This window comes from Lolium perenne, chromosome 3 (assembly GCF_019359855.2).
Source record: "Lolium perenne isolate Kyuss_39 chromosome 3, Kyuss_2.0, whole genome shotgun sequence".
NCBI classification, from domain to species: Eukaryota; Viridiplantae; Streptophyta; class Magnoliopsida; order Poales; family Poaceae; genus Lolium; species Lolium perenne.
Window position 1 is genome coordinate 10,915,167 of NC_067246.2, and position 10,077 is coordinate 10,925,243.

The following is a 10,077-nucleotide window of genomic DNA, read 5'->3' on the forward strand; positions in this document are numbered from 1 at the left end:
TCTTATGGGAGAGACACCTCTAGTGAACTGTGGACCCCGGTCCTATTCTTTACATCGCATACAATCTACTGCAATACTTGTTTCTTGTTTTCGCAAACAATCATCTTCCACACAATACGGTTAATCCTTTGTTACAGCAAGCCGGCGAGATTGACAACCTCACTGTTTCGTTGGGGCAAAGTACTTTGGTTGTGTTGTGCAGGTTCCACGTTGGCGCCGGAATCCCTGGTGTTGCGCCGCACTACATCCCGCCGCCATCAACCTTCAACGTGCTTCTTGGCTCCTCCTGGTTCGATAAACCTTGGTTTCTTTCTGAGGGAAAACTTGCTGCTGTGCGCATCATACCTTCCTCTTGGGGTTCCCAACGAACGTGTGAGTTACACGCCATCAGTGATCACTGTTATTATGGTTTATGCGACATTGGTGCAAGTATTAGTGCCATACCTTATGAGCTCTATACGGAAATCATGCATGAAATTGGTTCTTGTGAACTTGAAGATATTGATGTGGATATTCAGCTAGCTAATAGAGAAACTATCTCTCCTACTGGTATTGTTCGAGATGTGGAAGTTCTATGTGGTAAGATTAAATATCCTGCTGACTTTTTGGTACTTGGTTCTGCTGCTAGTAAGACTTGTCCTATTATTTTTGGTAGACCTTTTCTAAATACTTGTGGAGCTGTTATAGATTGCAAGAAGGAAAAAATTGTGACTAAATTTGCTGGTGAATCTTATGAGTTTAATTTCTCTAAATTTGCCAAAACTCCTTATAAAGCTGATTTGCCTAATAATGATTTTAGAGTTGAACAGTGTGCGTCTATTGCTCTTGCTCCTAATAATCCTTTGCAGCAACATTTGGAGGATAGTCAGAGTGAAGTCTTTAGGGAAGAAAGGAATGAGCTTGATGAAATTTTCCTTTGTCAACCTATTCTTAAACATGACTTGTCAGTTGAAGATTTAGGTACAACACCACCACCAAAGGAAGATCCTGTTTTTGATTTAAAACCGTTGCCTGATAATCTTAAGTATGCTCATATTGATGATAAGAAAATATATCCTGTTATTATTAGTTCTAAGCTTTCAGATTTTGAGGAAGAAAGTTTATTGGAAATATTGAAGAAACACCGAGGAGCTATTGGCTACACTCTTGATGACTTGAAGGGGATTTCCCCCTCTATTTGCCAACATGCTATCAACATGGAAGATGATGCAAAGCCTGTTGTTGAACATCATCGTCGTCTAATTCCTAAGATGGAGGATGTTGTAAGGAATGAGGTATTAAAACTTCTTGAAGCAGGTATTATATATCCTATTGCTGATAGTAGATGGGTCAGTCCTGTGCATTGTGTTCCTAAGAAAGGAGGAATGACTGTTGTGCCTAATGATAATGATGAGCTCATCCCTCAAAGAGTAGTTGTAGGGTATAGAATGTGCATTGATTATCGAAAAGTTAATAAGGTTACTAAGAAAGATCATTACCCTTTACCCTTTATTGATCAAATGTTAGAAAGGTTGTCTAAAAATACTCATTTTTGCTTTCTTGATGGTTATTCTGGGTTCTCACAAATTGCTGTTAAAACCAAAGATCAAGAGAAAACCACTTTCACTTGTCCCTATGGAACTTATGCTTATAGGCGTATGCCTTTTGGTTTATGTAATGCTCCTGCTACTTTTCAAAGATGCATGTCTGCTATTTTTCATGGCTTTTGTGAGAATATTGTAGAGGTATTCATGGATGATTTTTCTGTCTATGGGAATTCTTTTGATAATTGCTTGCGAAACCTTGATAAAGTTTTGCAGAGATGTGAAGAAACTAACCTTGTTCTTAATTGGGAGAAATGCCACTTTATGGTTAATGAAGGAATTGTATTGGGACATCAAATTTCCGAGAGAGGTATTGAAGTTGATAGAGCTAAAGTTGAAGCAATTGAGAAGATGCCCTATCCGAGGGATGTTAAAGGTATTCGTAGTGTTCTTGGTCATGTTGGGTTTTTTAGGAGATTTATTAAAGATTTCTCCAAGATTTCAAAGCCTCTTACTAATCTTTTTCAAAAAGATGTACCTTTTGTTTTTGATGATGATTGTAAGGAAGCTTTTGAAACTCTAAAGAAAGCCTTAACAACTGCTCCTGTAGTTGAACCTCCTGATTGGAACTTACCTTTTGAAATTATGTGTGATGCTAGTGATTTTGCTGTAGGCGCTGTTCTTGGACAGCGAGTAGATAAGAAATTGAATGTTATTCATTATGCTAGTAAAACTATTGATGCTGCTCAAAGAAATTATGCTACACCTGAAAAAGAACTATTAGCTATAGTTTTTGCTTGTGACAAGTTTAGATCTTATATTGTTGATTCAAAAGTCACAATTCATACTGATCATGCTGCAATCAGGTACCTTATGGAAAAGAAAGATGCTAAGCCTAGGCTTATTAGATTGGTACTTCTTTTGCAAGAATTTGATTTACATATTATAGATAGGAAAGGTGCTGATAATCCTGTTGCTGATAACTTATCTAGATTGGAAAATATTGCTTATGATCCTGTTCCTGTTAATGATAGTTTTCCAAATGAACAATTGGCTGTAATAAAGGTGAGCTCGCGAGATAGTCCTTGGTATGCTGATTATGCTAACTTTATTGTTTCCAAGTACTTGCCTCCAACCTTTTCAGCTCAGCAAAGGAGGAAATTCTTTTATGACTTGAGGCATTATTTTTGGGATGACCCACACTTATATAAAGAAGGAGTGGATGGTATTATGCGAAGATGTGTTCCCGAATATGAACAACAAGAGATATTGAGTAAGTGTCATGGTAGCTTATGGAGGACATCACGCCGGAGATAGAACCGCGCAAAAGGTTCTACAATCAGGTTTTTATTGGCCAACTCTCTTCAAAGATGCAAGGAAGTTTATTTTATCTTGTGATGAATGTCAAAGGGTTGGTAATATCTCCAGACGCAATTAAATGCCTATGAATTATACTCTTTTTATTGAACCATTCGATTGTTGGGGATTTGACTTCATGGGTCCTTTCCCTTCTTCAGAAGGTAACACTCATATACTTGTCGCTGTTGATTATGTTACTAAATGGGTGGAAGCCATACCCACAAAAAGCGCTGATGGTGAGACCTCTTTAAGAATGCTTTTAGATATTATTTTTCCTAGATTTGGAGTACCTAGATATATTATGACTGATGGAGGTTCTCATTTTATTCATGGTGGTTTTAGAAAAACTCTTGCTAAATATGGTATTAATTATAGGATTGTTTCCGCTTATCATCCTCAAACTAGCGGGCAAGTAGAATTATCAAATAGAGAAATTAAATCTATTTTGGGAAAGACTGTTAATAAATCTAGAAAGAACTGGGCTAGTAAATTAAAGGAAGCACTATGGGCTTATAGAACTGCTTATAAAAATCCTATGGGTATGTCACCTTACAAAATGGTTTATGGGAAAGCTTGTCATTTACCTTTAGAACTAGAGCACAAAGCTTACTGGGCTGTAAGAGAACTAAATAAAGATCCTAAACTTGCCGGTAAGAAGAGATTGCTACAATTGAGTTCTTTAGATGAATGGAGAAGTGAAGCATATGAAAATGCTAAACTCTTTAAAGAGAAAGTTAAGAAATGGCATGATAGAAGAATTATCAAAAGAGAATTTAATGTTGGGGATAAAGTCCTATTGTATCGGTCTCGTCTCAGATTTTTTGCAGGGAAATTGCTCTCAAAATGGGAAGGACCATATGTCATTGTGGAGGTGTATCGTTCAGGGGCAATTAAAATTAGTTCTCTGCAAGGTGATGCCACACAAGTAGTGAATGGACAAAGGCTCAAGCACTATATTTCTGGAGATTCTTATAATGAAGATGTTGATGTTATCCAAGTGGTGACTCCGGAAGCTTTCATCAAAGGTCAAATTGACAGTTCTGCAGAGTTCGACTTTGAATAGGTAACAGTTCTGGTAATAAAAAGTCCGCGTTTAACTTTCTGAACAATGTTTTTGCTATTTTTGGGAAATATGAAAAATTACGAGATCGAAACGGAGAGGAGGAGACGCACGAGGGCGTGCCCCCATGATGCGTGCAGTTGACACACGTCCGTTGGGAACCCCAAGAGGAAGGTGTGATGCAGACAGTAGCAAGTTTTCCCTCAGAAAGAAACCAAGGTTTATCGAACCAGGAGGAGCCAAGAAGCACGTTGAAGGTTGATGGCGGCGAAGTGTAGTGCGGCGCAACACCAGGGATTCCGGCGCCAACGTGGAACCTGCACAACACAATCAAAGTACTTTGCCCCAACGTAACAGTGAGGTTGTCAATCTCACCGGCTTGCTGTAACAAAGGATTAAACGTATTGTGTGGAAGATGATGATTGTTTGCGAAGAACAGTAAAGAACAATTGCAGTAGATTGTATTTCAGATGTAAAGAATAGGACCGGGGTCCATAGTTCACTAGTGGTGTCTCTCCCATAAGATAAATAGCATGTTGGGTGAACAAATTACAGTTGGGCAATTGACAAATAAAGAAGGCATAACAATGCACATAAATATATCATGATGAGTACTATGAGATTTAATCAGGGCATTACGACAAAGTACATAGACCGCTATCCAGCATGCATCTATGCCTAAAAAGTCCACTTTCAGGTTATCATCCGAACCCCTTCCGGTATTAAGTTGCAAGCAACAGACAATTGCATTAAGTATGGTGCGTAATGTAATCAACACAAATATCCTTAGACAAAGCATCGATGTTTTATCCCTAGTGGCAACAGCACATCCACAACCTTAGAACTTTACATCACTTGTCCTGCATTCAATGGAGGCATGAACCCACTATCGAGCATAAATACCCCCTCTTGGAGTTACAAGTATCAACTTGGCCAGAGCCTCTACTAGCAACGGAGAGCATGCAAGAACATAAACAACATATATGATAGATTGATAATCAACTTGACATAGTATTCAATATTCATCGGATCCCAACAAACACAACATGTAGTATTACAAATAGATGATCTTGATCATGATAGGCAGCTCACAAGATCTAACATGATAGCACAATGAGGAGAAGACGACCATCTAGCTACTGCTATGGACCCATAGTCCAGGGGTGAACTACTCACACATCGATCCGGAGGCGATCATGGCGATGAAGAGACCTCCGGGAGATGATTCCCCTCTCCGGCAGGGTGCCGGAGGCGATCTCCTGAATCCCCCGAGATAGGATTGGCGGCGGCTGCGTCTCTGGAAGGTTTTCCGTATCGTGGCTCTCGGTACAGAGGGTTTCGCGACGAAGGCTTTAAGTAGGCGGAAGGGCGGAGTCGGAGGAGTCACGGGGGCCCCACACGCTAGGGCCGCGTGGGCCCCCTCTAGGCCGCGCCGCCCTGTTGTGTGGCCGCCTCGTCGCCCGACTTCGTTTCCCTTTCGGACTTCTGGAAGCTTCGTGGAAAAATAAGCCCCTGGGCGTTAATTTCGTCCAATTCCGAGAATATTTCCTTACTAGGATTTCTGAAACCAAAAACAACAGAAAACAGCAACTGGCTCTTCGGCATCTCGTCAATAGGTTAGTGCCGGAAAATGCATAATAATGACATATAATGTGTATAAAACATGTGAGTATCATCATAAAAGTAGCATGGAACATAAGAAATTATAGATACGTTTGGGACGTATCACCCCATAGGCCGGCGCGGCCCCCAGCCTGGGCACGCCGCCCTATGAGGATGGCGCCTCGGCGTCCCTCTTCCACTCGTTTTCGACCTGGTACTTTCCTTCTGTCGTGAAAATTTCTGCTATATAATCACCCGGACCCCTGGAGGTCCGTATATCGCTTTCTCGTCGTGTTTTGTTTCGAGCTGTTTTCTGCCAGGATCTGTTTTTGATCTAGAAGCACCATGGTCTCCAACAACAAGGACAAGGAGCCTTTGGAGGAAGATATTCAAGACTCCGAGTTGAAAGAAGAATTCAAGGAGGAAGTGAAGGAGATGTCATCAATAAAAAGGAAGCGGCAAACTGTGGGGAGTAAGCCAATCTTGGTGGGATCGGTTAACACTGGACGTTCTTTTTCTCATAACTTGCAGGGACCTCTACCGCCTGCTCTTAGCCTCAACCTTTCCCTTGTGTGGAGGAAGCACTACGGGTTACCGATGAGTTTTGTGATCAATACCGTGCTCTGAGAAGGGAAGTGGAGATACTTCAGGAGGAGAACAACCGACTTCGCAGAATGCTGGAATATTACTCAATTCCCATCACAAGGCCGCCACCGCCACTTTCAGATAACAATGAATCTCTTCGAGTCTTAGTGCAGAACTGCCAAACTGAGAAGCTGAAGCTGAAGGAGATCTTTAAGGATCGCAGGAACGGGCCACCACCATCATCACCGAAGGAGTAATTCATCATCGGTATTGGCATCCCCTTGGTTTGTTCCAAGCTTGGGGGAGTGCCGCGATATCACATCATCAGTATCTTTTACCTCTTTACTATCAAGTAGTGTCATATCATGAGTAGGGAAGTTATCATATAAGATAGTTTGCAGTGTGGAAGTATCTCTCTTTAGTTGGTTATCTATGTATCCCTTGGTGTGAGTTATCGTTATGGAATATTAATGAGAAGTTTTATCATTTACATATTGCACATCTTATTTTAGTTTGCAATCTCTATTATATGATTGATCTTGTTGTTAAGTATTGGTATCACTTTGGGAGCATTGAGTAAATCTATTTGGTTTTGGCAAACTTAGCATTGGTCAATAGTAACAACACTTTGAGTTTAAGTAGAAAAGAGAAAATACATGTAGATATGTTGTTTCATTATCTTTCTTTCTTGTTAGCTATGAGCTTAGTATTCTGAAGTTAAAATTGTTTGTACTTACAAGAAAGATGCATGATTGTTTCTATCACATGTATATTTGTTTGTTTCCCTCAACTCTTATGCTTGCTAATCAACCTTGCTAGCCAAAGACCTATACTGAGAGGGATTGCTTCTCGTGCATCCAAACCTTTAAACCAAACCTATGCTATCAGTGTCCACCATAACTACCTACTACGTGGTATTTTGCGCCACTCCAAGTAAATATTTCATGTGCTACCTTTAAACAATTCAAAAGTTATCATTATAGTTCATGAGAAAGTATGTGGTGTTTCATCTTTCAATCTTGTTGGACAGCTTTCACTAATGGACTAGTGGCTTCATCAACTTATCCTATAATTTTGCAAAAAGAGCTGGCAACAGGGTTCCCAGCCCCAATTAATTAACTCTCATTGATGATCCTCTTCACATGTTTTGCTCTGATTCATCAGTAAGCAACTTAATTTTGCAATAGACACTCCTCCATGGTATGTGAAATGTTGGAAGGCACCCGGGGATTCGGTTAGCCATGGCTTGAGAAAGCAAAGGTTGGGAGGAGTGTCATCCTTAAATAAACTAAAGTACATGTGTAAACAACAGAGAAGAGGGATAATCTACCTTGCTGGTAGAGATAACGTCCTTCAAGGGAGCCGCTCTTTCGAAGTCTATTTGGCAAGGGGGTTAGAGTGCCCACTACCATTCGTTGACAACAACAAACACCTCTCAAAACTTTACTTTTATGCTCTCTATACAATTTCAAAACTTGAAAAGCTCTAGCACATGATTTAATCCCTGCTTCCCTCTGCGAAGGGCCCATCTTTTACTTTCATGTTGAGTCAGTAAACCTATTTCCCTCCATCTTAAAGCAAGCAATTGAGTTGTTGTGATCCAACCATCTATATTGTGATCTATTTAATCATGCCTTTTATTCTTCCTTGTTTAGTACAAGTTTTATCCGAATGAATATAGCTTTGAAGGTTATCAATGATTATGAGGAGATTATTATGATTAAGTATGCAAGTTTTGCTATAAGCTTTAATATAAGAGCGATGCTCGATAAATAAGTACAATCTGTTAAACTGTTCTTTGACCAAGAACAAAGTTTGCCATTACCAATTATGATTTCCTATGCACCTTTATTTGTGATTTCCTTTTACTTGTTTCAAGTTGAATCATATTGGGAAGTTGTTCACTAGAATGTCTTGTGTGAATCAATATGATGCTTCTTGTCCGTATTTTATTTATCGACTCTTCACTCCATAAACATGTGGTCTTGTTTACTGAGTTCAGTTTCGCTTGGGGACAAGCGAAGTCTAAGCTTGGGGGGAGTTGATACGTCCATTTTGCATCACTATTTTATATCATAATTTACTGTTATTCATTGATATATTTCATATTTAGAGATGATACTTATGTTATTTCATCTATTTTGCATGTTTCATGATTATTGGAGAATCATTCATCGGAGTCAGGATTCTGCTGGAAAAAGCACCGTCAGAATGCAATATTTCTGGAGATCAATAATTGACGGAAATTACACCGAAGATCTTATTCTTCCATAAGAATGAGCCAGCCAAAAGGAGGAGCCGAGGAGGGCCGCCATGGCCCCCCCATAGGCCGGCGCGGGCCCTGCCCTGGCCGCGCCGCCTTGTGGGGAGAGGGCCCACAGCCCCCTTCGGCCGCCTCTCCTTCGCGTACTTCTTCGCCCCGAAAACCTAAGCTCCAGAGAATAATCGCAAAGAGACACAGCCGCCTCTGCGGGGCGGAAAACACTAGAGAGAAAAGAGCTCTCCTGCAGGCTGAAATCCGTCGGGGAAATTCCCTCCCGGAGGGGGAAATCGACGCCATCGTCATCGTCATCGAGCTGGACTTCATTGGGATCATCATCACCATCATCTCCACCATCGACACCGCCATCTCCACCGCTGCACCTCGTCACCGCTGTAACATCTAGGGTTGAATCTTGATTGTTTGATAGGGGAAACTCTCCCGGTATTGATTACTCCTTGTTATTGATGCTATTGAGTGAAACCATTGAACCAAGGTTTATGTTCAGATTGTTATTCATCATCATATCACCTCTGATCATGTTCCATATGATGTCTCGTGAGTAGTTCGTTTAGTTCTTGAGGACATGGGTGAAGTCTAAATGTTAGTAGTGACCTATGTTGATTAATATTCAATGTTATGATATTTAAGTTGTGGTGTTATTCTTCTAGTGGTGTCATGTGAACGTCGACTACATGATACTTCACCTTTATGGGCCTAGGGGAATACATCTTGTATTCGTTTGCTAATTGTGGGGTTGCCGGAGTGACAGCAACCTGAACCCCCATTGGTATATCGATGCAGGAGGGATAGCAGGATCTCAGAGTTGAAGGCTGTGGTTAGATTTATCTTAATTACTTTCTTGTATATGCGGATGCTTGCAAAGGGTATAATCACAAGTATGTATTAGTCCTAGGAAGGACGGTGCATTAGCATAGGTTCATCCACATAACACTTATCAAAACAATGAAGATTAATCTGCTATATGAAGCGAAAGCACTAGACTAAATTCCCGTGTGTCCTCAAGAACGTTTGGTCATTATAAGTAAACAAACCGGCTTGTCCTTTGTGCTAAAAAGGATTGGGCCACTCGCTGCAACTATTACTCTCGCATTTTATTTACTTGTACTTTATTTATCTGCTATATCAAAACCCCCTGAATACTTGTCTGTGAGCATTTACAGTGAATCCTTCATCGAAACTGCTTGTCAACACCTTCTGCTCCTCGTTGGGTTCGACACTCTTATTTATCGAAAGTACTACGGTACACCCCCTATACTTGTGGGTCATCAGTACACAAAATAGACATGGCTATAGCTAGATGGAGCATGAAATGAGTGACAATATGAGTAATGTATACTTAAAAACCTCGGTAGAAAGTGTTAAATTTTGGAGCTATCACCATACATGATAGAGCCAAGCCACGACTTTATGGGCTAATAAAGGACACATGAGTCCTAGGAAGGTTCTAGATATGCCCAGGAGACCGGATCAAAGGGCATCAATCCCATGGCCTAGATTGTATCTCCACCTCTATATATTGAGGGGGAACCCTATTTTTGGAGGAAGCCACCCATAGACACGAAAATCCCCCTCTTTGGAAGATGCAAAGGAGGGGGAGAAGCTCCTCAAGATCAGTACCATGGCTAAGGAAGAAGAAGAAGGGGCAAGCGGCCTCCGCCCCCTAG